The 25117-nt window shown below is 34.3% G+C and overlaps 2 long non-coding RNA genes across 3 annotated transcripts in view; one reads left to right on the top strand and one right to left on the bottom strand.

Annotated features, from left to right (window-relative positions):
* Positions 1 to 25117, top strand: part of LOC116419682 — a 175987-nt gene that overhangs the window by 124919 nt on the left and 25951 nt on the right. The gene's annotated exons all lie outside the window — the stretch shown is intronic.
* LOC116419683 lies at positions 6470 to 24309 on the bottom strand. 2 transcript variants are annotated; one of them, XR_004229958.1, is made up of 4 exons: positions 24182 to 24309; positions 12740 to 12864; positions 11987 to 12198; positions 6470 to 6533 (listed from the first exon to the last, which is right to left on the bottom strand). It is a non-coding gene; the product is annotated as an uncharacterized LOC116419683 (long non-coding RNA). The 2 variants fall into 2 exon arrangements; XR_004229959.1 differs by lacking the exon at positions 6470 to 6533 and adding an exon at positions 11554 to 11677.

The following is a 25117-nucleotide window of genomic DNA, read 5'->3' as shown; positions in this document are numbered from 1 at the left end:
AAACATTAAATTGAAACAAATGTATAATAAAAATAACAGGGACTACTCTTTGCCACATTCCTGAAAATGTAGTTTTCCATTTCCCTTCCCTTTAGCACAGTTTGGAACTCAGACTCCACCAAAACACATGGCTCTAAAAAGGAAGAAATGAACAAAGTCTCTGGCAACCTGCATGTACTCCTGGAGGGGCCCAGGGCTGGAGAGCTCAGTGAAAAGCGCCATTTGTCTCTAGATTTTTCCATCTCTGTTTCTCCAATTTGCAGCTGAATCCCCAGTCACTCTTTCTCCAGGTTTGCTTGTCTCAGGTCCCACTTACTCCTCCTGCTATTGTGCATGCTGTTGCCAGCTTTTTTGTGGGCAGGAGATTTGTGTTCTAGTAAGGTCTCGCTGCAGAAAGTCTAACTACAAACAAACCTGCTGCTATGGTGGTTCATTCCTGTAAGCCTCCATTGCTGTGCATGGTCATAAACTCAACAGTGACTGATGCTCTCTCCCCTTGGTTGTTTGCTTTTTTTTTTTTTTTAAGTACATGCCTTACAATTTTTTTTTAATTCTTTGATTTTGTTTTGATATTCCTTATGGTCTTTGAAAATTATTATTTTATTTGACCCATCTTCTTTTTTATGGGGTTCATTTCTTGGTAAGGTTTACCAACTATCATTTCTATGCTATTAATTTTCCTTGACATTCTTTCCTCCCTACATGTTCTTTCCCTTAATGTTATATTTTGTAATTCTCTCACCTTTTCTTCCAGGTACTCATGTAGTGCTTATGACCAGTACAGTCTCTTCTCTGAGGTTCTTCATGAACTTGTGCAGTAACCTTTGTTTATTTGGATTGGAGTTTTGGGCTCTGGTTACATTACATAGACTCTTCCATACTCTTAGATGGAATAGTCAGGGTCTATTTTTGGTCCTGTACCACCTGTCAAGGGTAGTCCCTACCTTCTGCATGAATTCCTGGGTTTGGGCTCAATTCTCTGGTAGTTTGACTTACATTAGGTTCCTCTTCTTTCTCCTTTTCCTTGCACAATTCCAGAACCACTGTTCATTCTATCCATTGCTGTGAGCCTGAAGGCCCCAAATATACCTATAAGAGTTTTCTTATAAGATCCTAAAAGCTTTGCTTCCATCACCATCTTCCATCTAATCCTTAGGACCGTGGAAAATCATTGAGAGCCCTCTTCTGTCATTTGATCTCTTTGTATGTTGTTCTCCTCTAGACCTCTGGAAACATGAGTCCTCTGGTTTTCCCTTGGCTCTTGCTGAGAAAAGTGGGAAAGATTAGGTGGGTGTGAGCAGTGTATGAGGACCTACAGCTAGAAGATCTCTCTCCCTATAAAGCTCTTTCAGTGCTGCTCCCATCTTCTCTAGCTCTTCAAGCTAGTAGCAGCCAAGAGTTTTTAAAAGTTTCTAAAAACTTTGTTTGACTCAGAGGGAATAACAGTATTGAAAAAAGAATTAATGAGGAATTGTAGCCACTCAGGAAGCCTTAAAATTTTAAAAAAAAGTACCTTAATCCAAAGAAGATATTTCAAGTGGAAGATAAGTCTGAATAAATAAGTCTGAAAAGATTGATAGGCATTTTATAATAATTCTGTTTGAGGATAGAATATTGAATTTGTTAATGACGTTGTAAATATTTTAAGCTGAATTTTGAAGCCAGATAAATAATTGCTTAACAATATCATGACTACATCATTGCTCTGAAGTTCTAGGTCTTATGTGAACAAATTAAATGTGGTACTTCTTGACATGTATTAAATTTAGATCTCATCTGATATTTTTGGTTTCTTCTAAATAATCAGATGGCTACACCATTTGCCCTCAAGAAGACATGTAGGGTTTGAATTAAATTGTGTTTTATGGATTTTCACCCTGTAGTATAGGCTTCTCAAAAGTTGCTGCTTTAATGAACTGATCATTTTTTAATGCTAATTTATAACTGGAAACCTTGAGTCTTACCAAAATTTTTATCAGTAAAATTGATTAAAATTCTTTCCGGTCTCTTTTCTCCATCTGTGTCTCTTCCATAGTTAAATTAGAACTAAAAAAGCATCTTCTGTCTGTGGTAGGTACAAAAAGCCAGAGAAATCTCATTTTCTACTTAGAGAATTCAGGTTTAATACAGAAATTAAGAGAAATTAAATAGCATTTACAATCATAATATCATTCCTCCTCTGAAAACAAAACTAGTGTTAGAGATAAGGTTGAGCCCATTAAAGTGACAGTATCTCCAAAAAATGCTTAAGATCTCAGCTTATCTAAATCACCAAACATAGTTAAATAAAAAATATTTTAATAATAGGGAACAGCATATAAAATCTTAACATTTGCCTAAGGTAGTAAGATCAAGTAAGTCTAAAAACTAGATTTAGGTATTTTATTTATTTTTATCTGAGAAGAGAAAAATGAAATCTCTAATTGGTATTGTAAGTGAATGGTTTGGACCAAAATTTAACATTCTTTTGTTTTCTTTCTTTAATATGAATAAACTTTTGCAACACTTTATTATTATGACCAAAAGTGGGGTTATGGCTTTTAATAGGGAAAGAATCTTTTTTGAAATCTATTCATGTAATTAAAGATGTGAAAACATGAGTAAAAAGTTTCAGATGAGAAATCCCATACATGATTTGTATGATAAGGATTCATGAAAGTAAACATTTCTTTTAGCACTTACCTCCCATTCTATTCTTCCTCTGTCTTGCATGCATTTCTCCTACTCCACTTTACCTGGAAGAAGAATCTTTTATATTTCACAGCTAATTTAACACTTAATTTCATGATTTCAACTGTCAAGCAAGGTTCAGTAGACAATTGAGTTTATTATAAGCTATTAATACTTAAAAGCAAACATAATAAAATAATGAAGATTATTTGTGGTGGCAACATATTATCCTCTGTTAGTGACAGCTACTGATAAGAAAACCTGCCTATAAATTGTCCACCCTGAAATAGTGATTCAGCACATAAATGAATTACAGAACATTTTTTTTTTTTGCTAAGTACAATGCTGATTTTGGTATTACCTTGTCATATATATTATTTTTGTTTTCTTCATTTCCAAACTTTATTTTTATTGATATCTTTTGTTTTTATATCAACTTCATTTCTAAATATATCCCTTTTCCCCATTCCCTACTCAGGGAATGATTTCATGTAACAAAAAATTAAAAGGAAAGAAAAAAAGGCCTTTCCAAAACAAATTGATCAACATATCAGCCAAGTCTGATAATATATGTGATGTTCTACATTTGTTGTATCCCATCTGTCCAGTGAAGGGAAAATACATTTTCTCCTGTGTTTTGGGGAGAAACTTGCTAATTATAATTATGCAACATTCAGTCATTATCCTACCCACTTTTGTCTTTCCATTTCCATTGCTTTAGTCCTCATATAGGTTACTGAGTAGTACAGTGTAAAGAATGCAGGACCTGGAGTCAGGAAGACTTTTTTTTTTCTGAATTCAAGTTCAATCTTAGATACTTAAAAGCTATATGACTCTGGACAAGTCATTTGATCCTGTTTGTCTCAATTTCTCATCTGTAAAATGAGCTGAAGAAGTGATAAACCATTTTGGTATCTTTGCCAAGAAAATCCCAAATGGAATCATAAAGAATTGGACAGGACTGAAATGACTGAACAATAACAAAAGTCATCATTTATATTCTTTTTTTGTTTTTGATAACTTTACTGTGCATCAGATCATGTGATTCTTCCTAGTGAGTCTAAGAATTTTCATATGCATTGTTTTTATAATGCAGTAATAATATTCCTAACATTTATGTGCCACAATTAGTCTAATAAAATGAAGCTGTTACTATAAATATGATGATGTATAATGAGACCTTTCTTTCTATCTGTGACCTTGTTAGTGTATATAAATATTTTTGGGATCTCTTGGTCAGAAGGTGAGGACATTTTAGTAATTCTTAGGTATATACATTTTCAAAACTACTAGGGAACCTTCTCATGTAATTCTTTTTGAAAAATAGATAATAGTGAGCTATGCACATCAGAATCTGAACATTTTCATCCATTATCAAACACTGGCTACTTAATATTCAAAGCTTATATATAAATGAATTGCAAAGTGAGAGACTTAAGGTTCTAGAAAGTATCGTTTCTACTAATACTCAAAGCTTATATATAAATGAATTGCAAAGTGAAAGACTTAAGGTTCTAGAAAGTATCGTTTGTACCTGTAAATAAAACTGATCGGCAGCAGAGAAGGTCTTTCCAGCTTTCAAGAGCTTCTCAGTAATTCAGAGGTGACTTACATGTAGTCAGGGTGACATAGCTTGTCTGAAAGTGCCTGCTTCTCTGAATGTAAATGCATAAACATAAGCTGTCCATAATATTTCTTAAGCATTCTCCATTTTACTCTGATATAGATGCAGCCAGTTTTAACCAAAGTATTTTACATTGATTTATGGTAATTTCTGAATAGAGAATGCAGCCAACTCAGAGGCTATTCAGTCATTTCCCCTGTAGTAGATACTATACATAGATTGAACTTAACCTGTTCCTGGAGCAGAAAAGAGCATTGAAATCCATGCCTTGGGAGTTGGGGGTTCTGGTCCCTCCAGATGGCTCCTGGCCATTATGACGTCAAATATGCCATTCACAGGAGAGAGAAAGGAAACAATGGCGTCTATTCACATCAGGGAAGTAATCTAGTGGCCAGATTATTGTTTTCCCAACATCCAAAATGTCATGTCCAGCAGAACTGTGCCTTCCATGCCTGGGTGACCTGGTTGAATGTAAGAAACCCAACACTGTCCCCCTGCTTCTGTCCAGAGCAGTCTGTCAATTTCTCTCAAGAAAGGAACTTGCTTCTACTGCATGTCTTGCTGATTATTATCAGTATCATCATTATCATAAAATAATTTCCATTGGTGATGCTATAGAAATGGCATTATCATCGTGTTTATACAAATTATGTTTGGATTTTAGAAAAGAAATAGTGTTTAACATCCTCACTCTGAAATTATTTTTAGAATCAGTCCTAGTATTTGAGAGACTCAAGACAGAGACAGACAGACAGACAGACAGACAGACAGAACGAGACATAGAGATGAGGAGACAGAGAGAGACATAGAAACACAGATAGACAGACAAACAGACAGAGAGAGAGAGACAGTTGGAGAAACAGACAGAGAAACAGAGACAGAGAGAGAGAAGAGGAAGGAAGGAAGAGATGGAGGGAAGGAGAGAGAAAAGGAGAGGGAGAGAACTTTGTAGTATTGTACTTGAATAATCTCCTAAGGCAAAATCTGGATTTTTTTTAAGTGGAGGAATAAATAAATAGTCAAAGAATATAAATATGCAGTTTTCAAAGAAAGAAATCTAGGCTATCAATAACTATATGAAAAAAAATGCTCAATCACTAGTAAGTTTAGAAATGCAAATTAAAACAACTCTTAAGGCTACACTTCACAAACATCAGATTGATAGATGATAAAAAAATGAGAAAATAACATTGTTGGAGAGACTGTGGGAAAAACAGATACATTGCTGCTTGATAGAGCTGAAATTTTTTCCAGCCATCTGGAAAGTAATTTAGAATTGTTCCCTCAAAGGCATGAAATTGTGCCTATGCCCTCTTACTCAACTGAAATAAACTACTACTTTAATATTCCCCCAAAGAGATTTTTTAAAAAAGGAAAATAACCAATTTGAATAGTAATATTTATAGCATCTCTTTTAATAGTATCAATTAACTGGAAACAAATTGAGTGCCCATCTATTGGGGAATGGCAAAACAAATTTTGTCATTTGAATACAGTGGAATCTTATGTTGCTAAAAAATATTATTAAAGGGATGATTTCAAAGAAATACAGGAATACTTGTATGAATAAATACATAGTAAAGCGATCAGATCCAGGAGAATAGTTTAAACAACAATACATTGTAAAGACAGATTTGAAAGATTTAAGAATTTTTATCAGTGCAGTGACTAATCACAATTCCAGAGGATTGGTAATAAAGCAAACTACTCACATCCTAAGAGAGAGTTAATGAACTTAAGAGGCAAAAAGAGAGATATTTTCAAAATAAGCCAGTGTTAGAATCTGTTTTGCTTAATTTTGTGTATTTGTTACATGTTTTATTTTTTTTGTTGTTGTTTTTTATTTAGGGGAGAAGGAAAAGAAAGGCAGAGGATAGTAGCATAGTCAAAAAAGAAAAGAGGGTGATTGAAATATTTTTTAATTCACAGAAGGAAATAGAAAGTCAGAAAAAATCACAGACAAGTAGGAGAGTTTTGAAAGTTAAATGTTGAATTTATTCTATATTTGAAAAGAAAAGAAATAATGGAGAGAATATAAACTGTACATGCAGTTTTCTTCTGTTATTTGTTTGTGGAAATGCCAGTGGCAAAGTTGCATCTTCTTTTGGGGTTTTGCAAGCAACTACAAGGAGAAAAAGTGTTGCAGTCATAGAAATGGAGCATCTTTTCAATGTGTAGATTGGAGATTGTGATTGGAAATGCATTCCTCTCAATAACTATTGAGACAGAAGCTTCAAGTCTGTTTAGGGCAGTGAAAGAAGATAGAATTGTAAATTGTTATGAAGCATTGGCTAATTGAATTTTTTTTTAAATCTAGTTCAGTTGTACACAATTAAAATTATTGGAAAGATGGTGCATATTTGAGCACCTAAATGTCACGTATCTGAGATTAGATTTGAACTCAGGTCTTTCTGACTTTAGACCCCGTGCTCTATCTGTTGCATTACCCAGTTGTACTTAACATTGCTAAAATAGAAAAAATTCAATTTTATTGGATGGTAATTCAGAAGAGAATTTTAAATTAAAACCAAATGCTCATTTATAAATCTCAAAATCCTTGTTCTGTGAGAAATGATAGCCATCAATTGCATCCAGTTCTCTAGATATCAAATAAGAAAGCAGAAGGGACTAACACTTTTCAAAGATTGGTTTTTCAAGTTATTTTAGCTCAGATGTTAAAAAATATTAGTTTTTATTTATGAGTCTTATGAGTTTAGATAATGCAGAAAGTCATCCAACTATATGGGGTTCATTGTGAGAGAATGTGAGCATGCAAATTTGTTGAGTAAGAGATAAAAATTCTTTGTACCTACCAACATAGGTAAAAAGATTTTTAAAAGAGAAGAAAGTTCAAAACACACTGATAAAATATTTTTAATGAAAATAGTAGCACTTTATTATATTTTCAGGATTACTTTTAGAAATGATATTCAATAATATTTAAATTTTTTCTTTCTATAACTACTCTTGAATTTGAAATCTGTTTTCTTATATTTTGTGATTATATTAATAAATAGATTAAACACTTCATTACATATTTCCATTGGGCTGGAAGCAAATACTGTATTTTGCATATAACTATAACTTCAAATAATATAAATTCAAATAATATGATTCAAATAAAGCTAATTTGAGATTCCACAGTGGGTTTATTTTGTTTTAGTCTGTTCCTTCCTTGACTGTATTCACTTTACAATCCTCTTTTTTTCTCTGTTCCCATGTATTTCCTTATTGAATTTAACTTGTTTCTAATCTGAATTTTGTGTTTATGTTCAATATTTATTTACGCAGTTCATATAAGAATGAATACCATAAGACAGCCACTCTTTGCATTCTTTCCTCTATGTATATTTTTCTTACTCATTCTAATATGAGAAATAGTATCTTCCCTTTCTTCATCATTTCTTCCCTAATGTATTCATTTTCTTTCTACTTTAAAACTATTAAGATTGAACAAAACTACTCTTAGGCCCTTGTGTTTTACTTCCCTTATTCCCTCTTTGATCCTTGAAAACAATGGAATTTTGAAATGATCTTTGCCTCTTCTGCTTCTTTCAGAGTTGATAAATTAATCATCTTTTGGGCCATTCCAGTTGTTCAAATGCATTGACCTTTCTAGGCTTCTTTTGTGTTCCATGTTTACATTTCAAAAATTCAGAAATCCAGTTCATTAGTTTTTATCAGAAATATTCACTTGAAGGCCCTCTATTCTATTAAAAATCCATTTTTGCTCAGTGGAATATAGTGAGTGTTTAATAAGTGCTGTATGTCAATTCAGCTTACTAAGTTATTTTGGTTGGAAATCTTGTTCTGTTGCCTTTCAGGATCTAGCATTCCAAGATTTTCTCTTCTTTGGGAAGTTGCTACATTGTTTTGGGTGATCCCAGCTAGGATTCCTTGGTACATGAACTTTTTACTTCTGGCTACTTAGAAATGCTGGGTTTTACTTAGAAATGCTGGGTTTTAGTTATACCATATTTGAGTGTTGTCAATTTGGTTTTTCTTTCAGAAGTAACTAGTAGATTCTATTTTCATATTTTGGAGTAGTTCTGATACATCTGTACAATTTGATTATTGTTATTTAAATTTATTTTATTATTTAACAATAATTTATTTTTTCTCATTCCTACCTCCCCCACTAAAATAAACAAAAACAAAATATTTGTACCAAAAAATGTATCATGAAGAATGGGCATCACATTGCCCATGTACAAAGCTGTGTGTCTCATTCTGCATGTTTATTTAGTTTATCACCTTTGTCAGGAAGAGGATAGTTAGTATTCTTCACCAGCACTCTACCGACCTCATGATTGATCATTTCATTGATCAAAGTTCTTAAGGTTTTCAAAACTGTTTATTTTTATAGTATTATTGTTCTAGTATAAATTGTTCTCTTAATTCTCCTCACTGAAATATGTAATAATTCATGCAAATCTTTTCAAATCATTTCTTATGGTGGAATAGTATCCCATTACATTTATCTACCATTACTTGGTCAGACATTTTCCAACTGATGTACACCTCTTGAGTTTCCAATTCCAATTCATCACAAAAATAGCTGTTAGAAATATATTTATGAACCACATAAGGGTCTTTTCCCTATTTCTTTGAATTAGTCCTAATCGTGCCATCATGGGATCCAAGGGTATGCTCAATTAATAATTCTTGTGGCAGAGTTCCAAATTGCTTTCCAGGATGGCTGGACTAGTAACATGCTTCCCTCCTTCATGTCCTCCCCCCATCCCCAACAACTCCCAACATTTGTTATTTTCCTTTTTTGTCACCTTTGCCAGTCTGATGTGTGTGAGGTATAGCCTAAGACTTGCTTCAATTTTCATTTCACTAATTATTGATTTGGCCATTTTTCTTATGGTTGTTGATAACTTATATAACTTTACTGAGATTTACCTGGTCTTGTATGCCTAAAGAGCTATAAAATTGTGCATATCCTGTGCCCCCAGAAATACCACTGCTAGTTTTATAATCCAAAGAGATCAAAGAAAAAGGAGTTATATATACAAAACAATTTTATAGTAGCTCTTTTTCTGGTGGCAAATTAGAAATTAGAGGAGATGCCCATGGATTGAAGAATGACTGAATAAATAAATTGTGATAAGTGATTGTGATGGAATACTATTGTACTATAAGAAATGATGAGGAGAATGGTTTCACAGCAACCTGTGAATGGTTTGATTTTTTATGTTTTCTAGTATATTTAACAAAGAAGTGTGTTGTATTTATTTATATTTATATTGTCACTGTTCATTAAAGATATTATTTGGTATTTTTTTCACTCTTTATTCTTCCTGGTTTAAGTATCAGGACCATATTTCAATCAAAGAAGGAATTTGATAGGTTCCCTTTTTCCTATATTTGCAAAGATTTTTTTTGTATACTAAAATGAAGTTTTCTTTGAATTTTGGTAGAATTCTTTCATAAATCCATCTGGTCCTAGTAGTTTTTCTTTGGGAGTTCATTTTTGCCATGTTTCATTTTTTTTTAAATCAAAGAGTACATTATTTATATTACCTATTTCTATATTTCTTCTTGATTTATTGTGAATTCTCTTTTTCCATTTTTGATACTAATAATTTAGTTTTTCTTATTAAATCAAATCATCTAATGTTTTAATCTATTGTTTTCTTTTAAAAGTTTTTTTTTATTTGTTCAATTCAGCTGAAGGATCATATATTTTGTTTTGGCCTCCTATTTTAACTTCATTTAAGTCTTTATGTTTCAAGTATTTTTTTTCCAACAAATAACATAATGTTGAATTCTGTCTTCTAATCCTTTGTGCTATCCTCTCCCATTATCAGGAGTTCCTCATAATTACATTCAAAGTTATAACTGTTTGTTTATTTCCCTCCATCCTTTTCTCATATACTTATCTCTTTTGGTGATCCTCACCCTCTCTTTACAAATAAGAAGAGGATAGTGAGATAAGCATGTGCCCAGCATCAATATTCCCTGCTTCAGTCAGTGAGTTTTCACTTTCTTGCTCCTCTAGTCTTTCCCTCACTTAGACTACAATCAAAGTTCATTACCCTTTGTTTTCTTTTAAACCCTTTTCATGATTTTTCCCCTTTAAGTTTAAAGCTTATTTTGCTTATGACTAAACTATCTTGTAACCTGTCCTTCCTCTTATTACTCTCTTCTTTCTCTCCTTTCCCTTCTGTTAACTGTTTAGTTGAATGCACTTCTACATCAAATTCTTTATGTGTGTGTATGTGTTATACCTTCCTTTGACCATTTTGGATGAAAGTAAGATCAAATGATACCTATGTCCTCTCCACCTTCCTAATTAGTATAGACTTCTGTTTGCCCTACCCAGTGAGGTGAAATGAGTTCTGAATCCTTCCTCCCATATTCTTCACTATCTTACCCTTTTTCTTCATACAAAATTATCAAAATATCCTGAAGCCACTCAGTATTTTATTTAATTGCCCATGACATCAATAACATTTGAATTCTGAAAAGATATGTGTATTATTTCCCCTTTTCTCATTAGAATGTAAACATTTAATCTTTATAAAATCTCTTCTTTTTCCTCACTTGTATTTACTTTTTTTATGTTTCTGTTGACTTGTGTTTGTATTTCAGAGTTTATACTCATCTCTGATCTTTTTGTTAAAACTTCCTATAAGTCCTTTATTTCATTAAAGGCCTCTTTTTCCCTATAGGATAATGGTTTTATTTCTGGATGAAGTATTCTTAGTTGTAAGTTTATATGTTTGCCTTTTAGAACACAATGTTCCATCCTCTCCACTCATTTATTGTGGTTGCACTAAATCTTGTGTGATCCTGTGCTCTGTTGGTATTTAATCTTTTTCTTTCTGGTTTCTTTTCAGTATTTTTTCCTTGACCTGTAAGCTTAGGATTTTGCCCATGATATTTCTGAAAGTTTTTATTCTGGAGTTTCTGTCAGGACATGATCAATGGAATCTTTCTGTTTTCACTTTGTCCATTTACCCTAATATCTAGGCAGTTTCTTTTCATGATTTTTTAAATAGGATCTTCAGACTTTGGAGTAGTCTGATTCTCAAGATTTCTCATTGATCTATTTTCCAAGTCACCTTTTTTTAAACAATTATTTTATATGATATTTGCTAAATCTCTGAAAACTTTCTTTATGACACTTCGAAGGGGAAGTACTCTTACCTTTATTTAACAAGTTAGGGAGTTGAGATAGAGAGAATCTTAAATGACTAGCTTAGAGTCACATAGCTAAAAAATGTCTTTTTAAAGCTTTTTATCCCACATCATGATGCCTCTTCTTCTAAGCACCAATTATTATCCCAAGCTGTGATGTAGGAATATATTCAAGGACTTTGTTCCTGTGGCTGGTTTTCCCTCATTTTTTCCCTTCTTGTCAGCTGTCAATATCTGCCATAAAATTATGAGGTCTTTTTAATTACCTTTGCTAGGTTTCCCATGAAGGCCTCTTTTCTGAATAAACTATGTATGTTTTAGGAAATGGCCAAAGTGGCATCTGTTTTGGCTAATCTCAGATCATTCTATACTTTCTTTCATTTTCTTAGCTATGATCTGGGTGGTTTAAGGTTGTTAAGTAAGCAAGGTGCTTTGTAATGGGATTTCTCAATGAAAATATATTGGAATCATCTAAGTTAACCCCCATGTGGGCTTTGGAGTGGCACCCACACAAGCAGGGGAGCAAGTGATGTAGACACATACCTTTCTCAGCTTCCTAGATTATGGAAGAAAAGCAATCGGCCTTGTCTTGGAAGCTGTTTCCAGCAGTCGGCATTCTTCTCTGTTCTCTCCATCAAATGTGGCCCCTTTATGATTACCGTGACACTACCAATACTTCTCTCACTTCTAGCTCTACCATACACTCAAGTTCTGTAGGTAACTGGTCCACTTCAATGCCCCAAAAGGTCATAATTCTGGACCAAACAGAAATTAGTGACTATGAGGAAGCTAGAAATATTAAAGCAACGTAAAATCCTTTTTAAAATGCAAGAAAATATGATGTATCTCTTATTTAAAAACAGTAATGCTTAGAGAATCACTATGATGGCCTCAACAAGGAATGTAATGAGGTGTCCAGAAGGACTCCAAAGTTGCAGAAAAACATATTTTAACTTGATGGACATGTCAACTTCATGAAACACATTTTATCTTTTAAACAATTAATAATTAGAGGTGGTACAAAGCTGATACCTCAGAAGGTAATGGTCCTTTCTCTTTTTTTTTTTTTTTTTTTTTTGAGCCACTTTAGTGCCCACTTTTATTTTTTATTTTTTTTTTATTTAATAGCCCTTTATTTACAGGATATATACATGGGTAACTTTACAGCATTAACAATTGCCAAACCTCTTGTTCCAATTTTTCACCTCTTACCCCCCCACCCCCTCCCCTAGATGGCAGGATGACCAGTAGATGTTAAATATATTAAAATATAAATTAGATACACAATAAGTATACCTGTAATGGTCCTTTCTCAATAAGAGTTTGCTTGTTAGGTGGCCTCTTGTTAACAATACTGTCCTGGTCAAATATGAGTTCTAGGTGATCTTGTAGGTCCCTTACAGCTCTTGAGATTTAAAATCCTGTATGTGGGAAGAGCGTTAGGAATCTATGAAGAATTATCAAGTACTCAGCTAGAGATGGAGAACCAAAGGCTGGTGAAAAAGTCAGGGCTAGAAGCACATGGAGAGTTATGGGTCAGAGGTCATTGAAGTGATAAGAATAGACAGGATAATTTTTTTTCAAGTTAATAAAGTCTGTAGTATATATCTGATTCATGGTTAAGCCCCACTGAAGGAGCACTTTCCAGGTCTTTAAGTTCTAATTTACAGCCTGCTATATACCTTCTTCACTTAAAAAACACCAACTTATACATGCATTTTCTACCATGTTTGCATGTTTATTTTTTTTCTAGATCAATCTTGCTCAGAGACAGATTTCACTAGGTCCTGTTTTGTAAACAAATCTGTTCCTCTATTCCTTCTTCTATCATTCTGTGTCTATATGGATTCTGTTTTGTTCTTCCACTTTCCTCTACATCTCCTTGACCTACACCCTCCCACCAGAGTGCACAGCAAAGTTAGGAATTCAGTGGCTCTTAATAGACATCAAGAAAAGAATCTCTTTTTTCTAATTTGTATGAATATACACAAAACCATATATCTTATGGATTTTTATATTTTTAAAGTTTTTAACTACTTGATGAACTTAAGAACTCTGTAGAAACATATGATTCTGATTATAAAAGAACATTTTTGAAATCAAATTACTTTCTCTGCCCCAAGTGAAAGTAATCATCCATTATTGATAAAGTTCTAGACTTTTTTCTTCCTCCTCTCAAGGAGTGGTCTGTATTCCTAAGATGTATAGTTTAGTGACCTTTTCAAGAAATAGGATATTTAAATAACAAAATAGTCACTTCCTGCTTATATGTGTGTGTGCATATATATGTATGTGTGTGAGTGTGTGTGTGTGTGTGTGTGTGTGTGTGTGTGTATATATATATATATATATATATATATATATATACACACACATTATTATAACCAGGTTCAAGTTTTATGACAGGAAGTCTATGAATGATTAGTGGGAATATTTGATTTTATGATTCAAATACAGAAATTCTTATTCCATGCCAAAACTTTTTTTTTTAACTGCTAAAGGAAAATGCTGGGTTTTTCTGCTTTTAAATTTGATATACACAATTTTTAAAACATCTTATATATTATTTTTAATTAGAATTATGGCAAGACTCTTACCACAATATTCTTGGTGCCAGTTATTCTTATGTTAGGAAGAAAAAATAGTTTAGTTATTAATTTGATAGGAACCGAGAAAATTTTAGGCTTTAGGATAAATTACATTTCCCTTTCACCCTCAGTTCCTTCAGCTGTAAAATAAGGCAATTGACCTAATTTGTCTCTAAGATCCCTTATAGCTCAATATTTGTTTGGTATAATTTGTATGAAAGTAACTATTGAGGATACTTCTTTAAACTCTGTTTACCCAAGCTGTACCCATATTTGAGTGAGATCTACCATTTAGGCAACATTGGAACTAATAAGATAATTTTAGAAAGATAACGATTAGAAATTATAGTATTCTTTATATACGTGTATCTAAGTTGGTATCGTTGAAGAGAATTGTAACTTTAATTTTTATTCTAATAGAAATATTAGGCTTTTTATAAGATTTAACAGAAATGGAATGAAGAAAAGGCATTTTACTACCTCATGTTCCTCTTTCAACTAACCTAAAAGCAAAAAAAAAACTATGGTGAGAAAAACGTGGACTATTCCACATTGGTGGCTCAGTGGACAGAATGCCAATGCTGAAGTCAGGAAGACTCATTTTCAAATGTGGGGTTGTGAAGAGTGAGACAGGACTAAAAACTAAACAATAGCAAATCTAGTATTAAAAAATACCCTTGGACCTAAAAGGCCAAGTAAATTAGAAGCACAGAATTAGATCTGGAAAGGCCATCAGGCCTTTAGGACTCACTGAGCTTAGCCCCACACAGGAGCAAGCAGTAGAACCAAGATTTGAACCCAGAGCCTCTCATTTAACATTGGGCATTATTATATGCTCTCTGCTGCCTTTCCTACCCACAGCAAGTATGTCTCAGAGGTATTTGGTGTTTATTGTTGGTCATTTTTCAATTGTGCTGATTCCTCGTGACCCCATTTGGGGTTTTCTTGGCAAGGATACTGGGTTTACCTTTTCTTCTTCCAGGTCATTTTACTGATGAGGAAACTGAGGTAGACAGGATTGTGACTTGCCCACAGTCACGTAGGTAGCTTATGTCTGAAGCTGCATTTGAACTCAAGTTTTCCTGACTCCAGGCCCAGTGCTCTATCCACTATGCCGCCTAGCTGCCAAGAGTAGATTACAGAGAAATTCTGGATCTACATCAATGGACTGAACTTTCACAGCAGTCGAACAATAAAATCATAAATCCAAACAATACAAACTTCTTAAGCATCCCTTTGATGCACCCGCCTCCTTTCATGGCTTTGTGCTAGCAGTTGCTCACCTTGCCTGCCCTCCACCCCAGCTTTGTTGGATCTGCCCAGGGTGGTGGGCATCCAAGGGGAGTGCCACGGTTCCTATTTCACATATGAGAAAACAGGTACTCTTTGAGATGAAGTGAATGGTCTCTGGTCACATGAGTATTACATGGCAGGATTGGGTCCAGCACCTGCTGACTTCTGGTCCCTCTACTCTGGCTCCCCTTCACCTCACTGAGAAGCACCTCAAGGTAGAGACCAAATAGAGTATTTGCCAGATTGGTTTAATTTGGTTTGATCGGTTGTTTGCTGGGTGTGACATTCCCCTGGTGAACAGATAAAAACAGATTCTGCTCCTTTGGAGGTATCATCTTTACACAAATGGCTAGTTAGCTCTAATATCTGTTTGCATATACGTCTGGGTACCCTCACTCCTAGTCTGACTGACAGTCCTAGATGAGAATCTGAGCATGCTTCCTAAGGCGACCTACCAGCTCATTCAAGGGCTCTCTGGATCACTAGGCTTCATGGTAGTTTTATTTATGAATTTAAGGACCAGCTTTTGTTCTCATAGAAAATAAATTCCCTTGTGGCATACTATTTCCTGGGCACCTGTTTGGTTCATGGCCTTAAGGCTTGGAGAATTTCTCCAGTGAGATACCCAGAAAAGGGAGAGCCAGCAAGGCTCCTTCCTTTCAGAATGGGATCCTTGATTCTTTCACTCCAGGCACTCTCTATGATTGTTCCTCCTGTCGTGCACCTGGCATTGTCATGGGTCCGTTTGTCACCACTTTCACTGCTGTCCTGCCAGAAAGTATTGATACTGTTCAGTTCCCATTGGTTCCTTTCCATTATTTGGTATTCCTGTGACAGATAATTCTAACTGATTACTACCCTTTCAAGGAATTAACTCTTGGCTAGTTAATGCCGGAGCCAGCCCACCATGGTGTAGTTGGTGATGAACTTTTCAGTCATCCATTGTTCAGAGTGCCTCTCATTTCTTTAAACTTTTATTTCACACTTGGATCCTATAGCCTATTAGGCCACCAAATAAAAGTAGTATCTTTCAGTGCTTCTAGGAACACTTTTTTTTTAAATCTACTCAGACAGAGTTGTTTTCTACTACTGGTTTGAACATGGTGGCCACAAGTTCAGAGGTAAGGAGTCTTATGGAGTAAGAAGTAAGGTGTTTTCTAATAGCAAGTATTGTATTCGTTTGTATTTTTTTATAAGGACACAATTATATTTTAAGCAGAAATTCATACCTCCCATAGTCATCAGTTGGAAAGAATCCCATTAAAAGACTAAAACAAATGTCTTCTTTTAAATACAGAATATTAAATCTTTCCAGAAAATCAGTATTTTTTATCTCTCTTAAGACAATTCATCTCCCTCTTTCAATTTTTTATTTTACTTCACATTTTTATTTTCTTTTACAGTTTGATCCCCTCAAGGGGATTTCAACACTTGCATTTCTTACATAACACACCCCATTGGCTAGGAAATCTACCCTAATGTATCACACAAACTTTCAGTCTTAGCCAGAGTCAAGAAATATAAAATGCCATATTTTTGCTATTGGTGACTAGTTCCAAAATGTTTTAAGTGTGAAAGCTGTGAGCTGCACTGCTAACGTGACTGGTCTAATAAGTATTTTCCTACCCATGACAATAATTATCAAGTTTGAAAAATCCTTTCTTCGGATGTGTGAGCAAATGATATAGATACCTTGTTAATTTCTGTTAACTTGATATGTAATGAAGTAGATTATTTCCATGTTTGAAAATTGAGAAAATAGTTATGTTTCTATTCACCCAAGGGTTAATTTTCTAACCATGTCCAGACTAGTTTTCTTGAGTCTAATTACTTTTCTTGTCACGTGCAGTGAAGGTCTAAGCATTTGTGAAATGTCCGGGGTTTTCCTTCCTGATGCTGTTCTCTTTTGATTATCTTGATTACAAAGAGGTAGAGATATCAAATTAAAATGAGGTTTATATGATAAATCACTTTGTAGGCTTTGAAGTTTGTTTCTCCTCCCTGTAGATTGAGTTTCTCCCTTTTTTTAAATAAAAAGAAGAAATCATGAGCTTTTCTAAGCTACTCACTGGAAGTGAATGTCCATGTGCTAGTTACTCACCAGCATTTGAATAGTTGACAGGTGACTCAAAATAAAAGGCTGAGGGAGAGAGCTCAAAGATCCGTTTGAGAATTTCTATCAAGGCAGGGGCTTATGTACAAGAGCATATAGACATGGAGGTTTATATTCAGAGAGAGTAGAAGAAGAAATTGGTCATGACGTGTCATCTTGTGGCACGATGATTCAGGAAACTGCTGGTGGAGGTCATCAAGACACGTGGCTTGCAGCCTCTGAGGTCTTTGTTCACTTCTCAGACTGCATGCTGTCTCCTAAAATTTAATGATCCCCTCTAAAACCTCCCCCCACTGCCCAACAATGATTCCTTTCCAGTGAATCACTTCCAGAAATGAATAGGCAGAGTTTTTTGGAATGAGTGTTGTGAAATCCCTCAATTCATAATGGCAGGTTTTCAGTTCGTGGTTTTATCAGACAGAATTTCTCAATATCAGAATGATTTAAAAAAAACTGTTTAATAGAACGTAAAAGTATTCCCAAGTTTTTGTTGAGTTATCATGTGTCTGTGTGTGTATGTGTGCGCGCGTGTGTATACACACCCGAAAGTGTGAGTTCTTGGAATTGTGGAATCATTGCCAGTAGCTAGTGATTTCCTGTGCAGTCAGTCGCTTGCTGCTTGAAATGTTGAATGCTGTGAGTAGGTGGTAGTTTTAGGAGGTTATTACTAAACTAATTTTCATCATCTTGAGTCATGCATTTAAAAGAGGGTTAGCAGCCTCTTAAATACTCTTGCTTTTTTTGACTTAGACAGTGGTGCTGTGGAACTCAAAGAAGCAAGTGCAGAGTTTTGAAGATTGTGGATGGACTGGATAGTAACTGAATCTATTGAATGTATTAGGGGAAACAGGGATTTTCTAAGAATGAAGGGTAGTGTTTTTGTTGTTGCCAGTTTGCTGCTTCTATTGCAATTTCCAACATTACTGTATGCTCTCACGTGGTAAGAAACAATGAAGACATGGTTGAAATAGACCGAAAATGGCATAATAGATTTTTTTAGGGGAAGAAAATTTATCCACATGTCCTTGGCTATTTTTTTCTTCCTAATTATGTGCAATTAAAAAATTATTCATTATGGATATGAAGATATTTGCTACTTCCTGGTGTTATTTGGGAAGTTTGTGGGTGCTGCATTCAAAAGCAGGTGGACTGTCCTAGGAATGGTTGATAACACTTAAATCCACGGAGCAAAGAATACAGATAAAGTGAGTGCGTTTAGGAGAATTTGTTCTTTTTCCAAAGTGGATTACTTGTTGACCTACTGACTCATTTCATAAGAATTAAGAAAACAGCTTATTGTGGTTTTCTTTGTTGGTCCTGAAGGATTCCAGTGTCTGTATGCCTGCAAATAAGATGAGCTAGAGAAAGGTAACTCTGACATTTGGTCTTTTAAAAAACAACAACCTTGTTTGGTGTCCCAAATGAAGTGTAATTTTTATACATCCAGGACAATGTGACCTGCACTTGATGATCCTGCTGGAAATCAGGCAGTGGTAAGTTTACACGTAAAACCTATAAAATCTTTTCTGATTTAGTTGATATCTTTGCAATCCAGTTTCCTAAATAACATTTCTTAAATAGAAAGTGTAGCATTTTTATGGAGAAAAATCTGGGTGTTAAGAGTCTTCAAAAGGTCACATAATAATTTTTAAACAACAGCTACATTTAAATATCTGAAGTGATTGGTTATGATGAATTAGCATCTTCTCCATGGTAAGATGGGCTTTTCTGGTTTTTTTTTTTTTATTTTTAACTTGTTTGCTTTATTAAATGACTTTCTGGTGTTGGTTAGCTTATCAGTCTTAGATCACCAATACTGTAGCAACAGTCAAATTTAGTGAAATAGAATTACTGGTCATTATTACAGGCACACTAATTAATATGATTAATTGTTTTCAGGAGAATATGACTTTAGACAAAATGATGCCATAAGAGGCTATTCTATGAGAACAATGTTTTAAGTAGGCAGTGTTACAGTGAAGATTTGTGGAGTTCAGGCCTAATTATTTAGAATGTATTGATGATGTCCTTGTAAAACAACATGATGAACTCAATATTGTAGGAGAAAGAACTTTCTGTGAAAGGTGTTCAATTTAACTAATAGTCATAGTATGAAAAGATATTATGTCCATGAAGTTTTGGTTGTGAATGAGTTTCATCAAATAAACTATAAGTGGTCCACATAAGTATGTTTGATATAGATGTTAAGCAAAAACTAAGGGAGGGAAGCCACAGATCATTAAAATACATCAGATTCATTTTGTATTTCCATGTATGTTCATTCTCTACCACCATCAAATTAAATAATTTTTACTAATGCAACACAATGTTACCAGATATCATTCTTAACAAAAGTTAGGAACTATATTTATGTTATTGTATTAGTCCTCCTGAATGGCAAAAGCATTCCAGTGTTTCATTTCTAAATAAACTGTGTTTCTAAAAGACAGTGGAAGTCTCAGAGAGTTCTCTTCCACCTTTGAAGTGACCAAATAGAATCCATATTGACAATTCTTCCTTCAAGACAGAAAAGGTTGTCAGAATTAGGAAGTGAAAACAATCATGTCAGTCTATTTATTCAGTTTACTGTTTATAGTTAGACTGTTTTAGGGTGAGACCTACAGCCAGCTATTCTTCCTAATTCCTAATGAATTAGCCTTGTCATTAAAAAGAGGAGGTGTCAGGGTCAAAGAGAAGTCATTCAATATGGTTGCTATGTGGGTGTGAAAAGCCTAAGGAAAGGAAAGGATTGGGAAAAATATGTGCCTTGAATTGAATAAATAAGCGTGATTACTTAACTCAGGCTTTATTGTATATGGCTCCAGAATCCTAAAATTTAATCATATGTCTCCAGATCTGACATCATTTTCTAAAAACACTAAGCAAGAATTTTTGCCATGCTTTATTCCCTTTGCTAAGATAGTAATTAAATGAGTTGGAAATGGGAATCCAGCTTTTCTAAAATTTGTGACCATGAGTGATGGGGCACACCTATAGTCCCACCACCAGGGAAACTGAGCCCAGTTTCAAAGAGAGCAGGTCAGAGGTCCCATATCATTTAGTAGTGGGATCAGGCCTGTGGGCAGTCCCTGGAGTTACAGTTCTACCCCTGAGTGAGATAAAGAGACTCAAAACCCAAAAAGTAATTTATGGATAATTAGGTAAGGTTATAAATGCTCTAAAAATTCAAACCTACTATAATAGTATATACTATAGTAAGTAGAGTATATATATAGTACATATAGTAGTATATAATGCATAGAGAGTAGTATAGAACATAAATATAGTAGTACATACTATAGTAAAAAGAATACATACATAGTTATATAAATAGTATATGATAGATATATACAGTAGTGTGTGTATGTGTATATATATATATATATAACATATATATATATATATATATATATATATATATATATATATATATATATATATGTTGTAGTGAATTCTATAGTATTTAGAAAAGTAATCCCATAAAAACAAGTTGAAATTTCATAGAAAAAGCTAGAACTTACAAACTAAAAAAAGCAATACAAGTAGAGGATGGAAAAGTACTGGCTAGGCTTAGTGAAGGAGGAGACAAGAACTGGGGGGTCATAGTTGACCACAAGCTAAATATGAATTAAGTGATGTAATCATATTATGAGGGGGGAACCCAACATGATTCTTAAATCTATTAAAAGAAGTATGACATGCATGAGCCAGAAAATACTTTGTTCTGTATCCTCTGTATTAGTCAGATTCAGCAGTTTTAGTCACCATGTTTTTTAAAAGATTTGGTGAAATTTTAGAGGATTCTGAAAATCATAATCCCCCAAAAATGAAAAGAATGGGAAATAGACCTCATGTGGAAAAATGAACAGAGTTAAATTTTATCCTAGAGAAGAATACTGATACATTTTCTCTATCTACAGAAAACTAAACAGGAAGAAATGAGTGTAAATGTAAACTGAAAAATTGGTTATTCATATTTAACCATAGTAATATTCCATTGACATTTGTTGATTGGTTGATACATGTAAAAAACTTTCTGACTGGTTAGATGTTAGAGATGTTAAAGATGTTAAAGTTGTTACGATGTTAAAGAACTCAATAAGTTCATAAATGATGTTGTAGAATCTTTTTCACTAGATACATCAAGAAGAAAGCAAACAGAAGTTAATTGTAGGTGACAAGGTGCTGAACCAGATAGTCCCTCCTATGTTCAAGAGGCTACAGTGGTATTGAGCTGTGGATACTGGAATTTCACTAGAAAGTATGAGAATTAATTTTTTGATTTTCCAAATTCGTTATTTATATCCTCTAGCATAATAGCATCCTCATTTTTACCTGACTACAAAACTTATTTGTAGGTCAATTTCCAAGAAATTTTTAAGAATATAATACAAAAAAAATGGATAAGGAAAGCCATGTCAAAAAAATAGGAAATTTTCATTTTTAACTATCTTATTTGTGTTTTATCAAAGGGTGAATATATAACGTACACACACACACATACACATACACACCATAGTATATATAGTAGGGAACTAAAAGTGTAATTAAAGTTATTATTTCTCTTGGGGGAAAAATAGGAATTGTAATTTTGTATTAGAATTGTCTTAAGCTTAACAGTTTAAATACAAGTTTAAAGATTTAAAGAGCAAAGAAAAACTGGACTTTAAGAGCCCAATTTGAATTCTTCCTAGAGCTACACATTATGTGACCCTTAGGCAAGTAATTTAACTTCCATGTGCCTTAATTTCCTCATCTGTAAGATAAGTATAGTGTTTGTATGTTTCACAAGGTTGTTGTCAGAGAAGTGCTTTCTAAACTGTAAAGGAACATTCAGATAGCAGCACTTGGACTTGTGATTTCATCGAATATCACAGATGTAGAAAGTATTAGAGGCAGCCTTCGAATCAAAGTCTTCCTTACTCTAAGGCTAGCTCTCTATGCGGTACACTGTATATTTTGTCAAAACACTACGTTATTATCATTGGATAATCTGTTTGTTTGAATACATTGTGGATGCTTACTTTGTACACAATAAGATCCTTTTTATAGGGACTTTTTTACAGGTTAACAGTCAACTAGCATTTGTCAAGTGCTTACTTAACTTTAGGCATTGTGCTAAATTCTGAGGATTCAGAGAAAAGCAAAAACTAATCCCTTCTTTCAAAGAGCTCTCAGTCTAATGGGAAAGAAAACTATATACAAACAAGATAGATGCACTATAGAGTGGAGATCATCTCAGAGGAAGACAGGGAAAGACTTCTGGAAGAGAGTAATGGACAAGACTGTACAAAATAGTGTTGGAGAAATCACTTTGGAAATTTTTTCCCCCTTTGTTTTTATGAATTTAAGTTTGATCATAGAAGACAGTTTTCTTTTGCAAAAATAATATCTTATGAGATGTCAGAGACAGCTTGGAATAGAGACTAGAGAATATTCTAAGGAATAGAGAACTAGTTACCTGGTCAGGAATTCCTGACTCCAAGTTCTGTCCTGGACAAGTCTTTGCAGCTTGTGTTTGTTTGATTCATGATAAAAATGGAAATTAAAAGAGAGAGAGAAGGAAATCTTATTGGACTTGTAGGTAGGAGACTGGCTTACATCCCATTTTTGCCACTTACTTCCTGGCTGACATCTTTACCCGTTTGGGCTAGTCCCTTCATCTATAACATGAAATTGTTGAACTGGACAATCTCTTTTCTAGGCCTCTTCAAGTTCGGAAATTATGTGAAGAAGGAAGGAAAGTTCCCATTTCTCTTTCTTTCTTTCTTTTCTTTCTTTCTTTCTTTCTCTCTTTCTCTCTCTCTCTCTCTGTCTCTCTGTCTCTCTTTCTTTCTTTCTTTTTTTTTTTTTTTCTGAGGCAATTGGGGTTAAATGACTTGCCCAGGGTCACTAGGAAGTGTTAAGTATCTGAGACCACATTTGAACTAAGGTCCTTCTGACTTCAGTTCTGGTGCTCTATCCACCGTGCTACCTAGCTTCCCATTTCTTAAAAATACTTTTCATTTTCCATTTCCACAATTTCCATATAATTGTAATATAATTCTATTAATTTCCATAATTCCCATTTCCCCCAAAAAACTTCCCATTTCTTAAAAATAAGTTTTTATTTATGTGCTTTCTCATATCTCTCCCACAGTGTTTCTCCCCCCTGCCTAGGGTCACCTTACATAACAAATAGTATGTTTTGAAAGTCAAAAAAAAGAAAAAGATGAAGACTAATTCCTTCTTCAAACAGACTTCACCTCCATTGTGATCAATATTTGTGTATCAGTCTGCAAAATACCTTGTGACTAGCCTTGTTAGTAATCAGTGAAGAAGTACAATTGAGTAAGGAGAAGATCTTAATTTTATTTAAAAGCACTCCAGTTATGTGTTAGAATTTTTATTCAAGCACTGCCCCTTTGCTTCAGAAAATCCATTTTCTCCATTATCTTACACAGTGGCCTAGAGTCAGAAGGATCTGAGTTCAAATTTGACCTCACACACCTAGCTGTGTGACCATGGTCAAGTCACTTAATCCTGTTTGCTTCAGTTCCTCATCTGTAGAACCAGCTGGCGGAGAAAAGGTCAAACCACTTAAGTATCTCTGCCAAGAAAATCCCAAATGAGGTCATGGAGAGTCAGACATGATTAAGACAGCAACAAAAACAAAATAAAAGAGAGCCTAATAACTATGTTATCATACTTTGTAGGAAAGTTACTTGGCTCCTGTATCAAAAAAAATAAACAAAAAACTCCTACCTGTACTAAAGGATGGTTCCTACAGTGGTTATAAGAACCACCAAAGGTCTTCCATAGTTCAGATGGAAGGAGGAGTCTCCCAGCCAGACAACCAGAGGACATGAGTTTTGGCAGTAAAAGAATTCAGAACTATAATAGAAACAAAGAGAAGGCAAGTGAAGAATATTGTTTGAGGAATAAATAGTGGTCAGCGTCATTTGGGAAGAAAGGATAGAAAGAGATACAATTTTTTAATCAATAAAGAATAATGGGAAATCACAAGGTAAAAATTGATATGAGCAATTGAGTGGCTTCTGAAGTAATGTTATCTGCCCAAAGGAATTGTTGGTAGAATTAGTGATTATTTTATTAGAGAATGAGCTTTATCCAGGCTACAGTAAAAAATGCCTAGGGACCAGCATGCAGACCAGTGACTGACTGTGCCTTTCTATATCTTGGGAAATTTCAGAATTTCCCTGGAGAGAGGAGTTTTAACTAGGGCAACCTCAAGACTTGCTCTAATCTCCAGCTACTATACAGGGTCCAGTTTTGACTCAGGGAAGCCCCAGAGATCCAGAGCAGTTGGTTAACTCCTGAGAAGTCTGAGAGGTTGGAGAGGAGACTTCACTAACCTGAAAAGGAGTGCACCCATGTTATTTTCAAGGTGAGGAAATTGATACTCATTGATCATATATGGTGATAAAATTGGGATTTGAATTCTAGTTTCTTGACTCTCAGTCAGCTATTCTTTGCCCTTAGACTTTGCTAGTCGATCCTAAATCCCCCTGAATCCACTAAGAATCTGTAAAAGAATTCTCTGCATGGCTCCACAATAGGCACTGATGCTGCATTTGTGTCACCACTTAGTGGTTTTAGTCGATGCTTTGGGTCAATCCTGTGCCACAGAAGGAAGCAAAATACTTCAGGGACCTGCTGTAGAACACTGTATGAAGTTTT

The sequence above is a fragment of the Sarcophilus harrisii genome, chromosome 5, assembly GCF_902635505.1.
Source record: "Sarcophilus harrisii chromosome 5, mSarHar1.11, whole genome shotgun sequence".
In the NCBI taxonomy this organism is placed as follows: Eukaryota; Metazoa; Chordata; class Mammalia; order Dasyuromorphia; family Dasyuridae; genus Sarcophilus; species Sarcophilus harrisii.
This window is presented reverse-complemented; position numbering and strand designations above follow the sequence as displayed.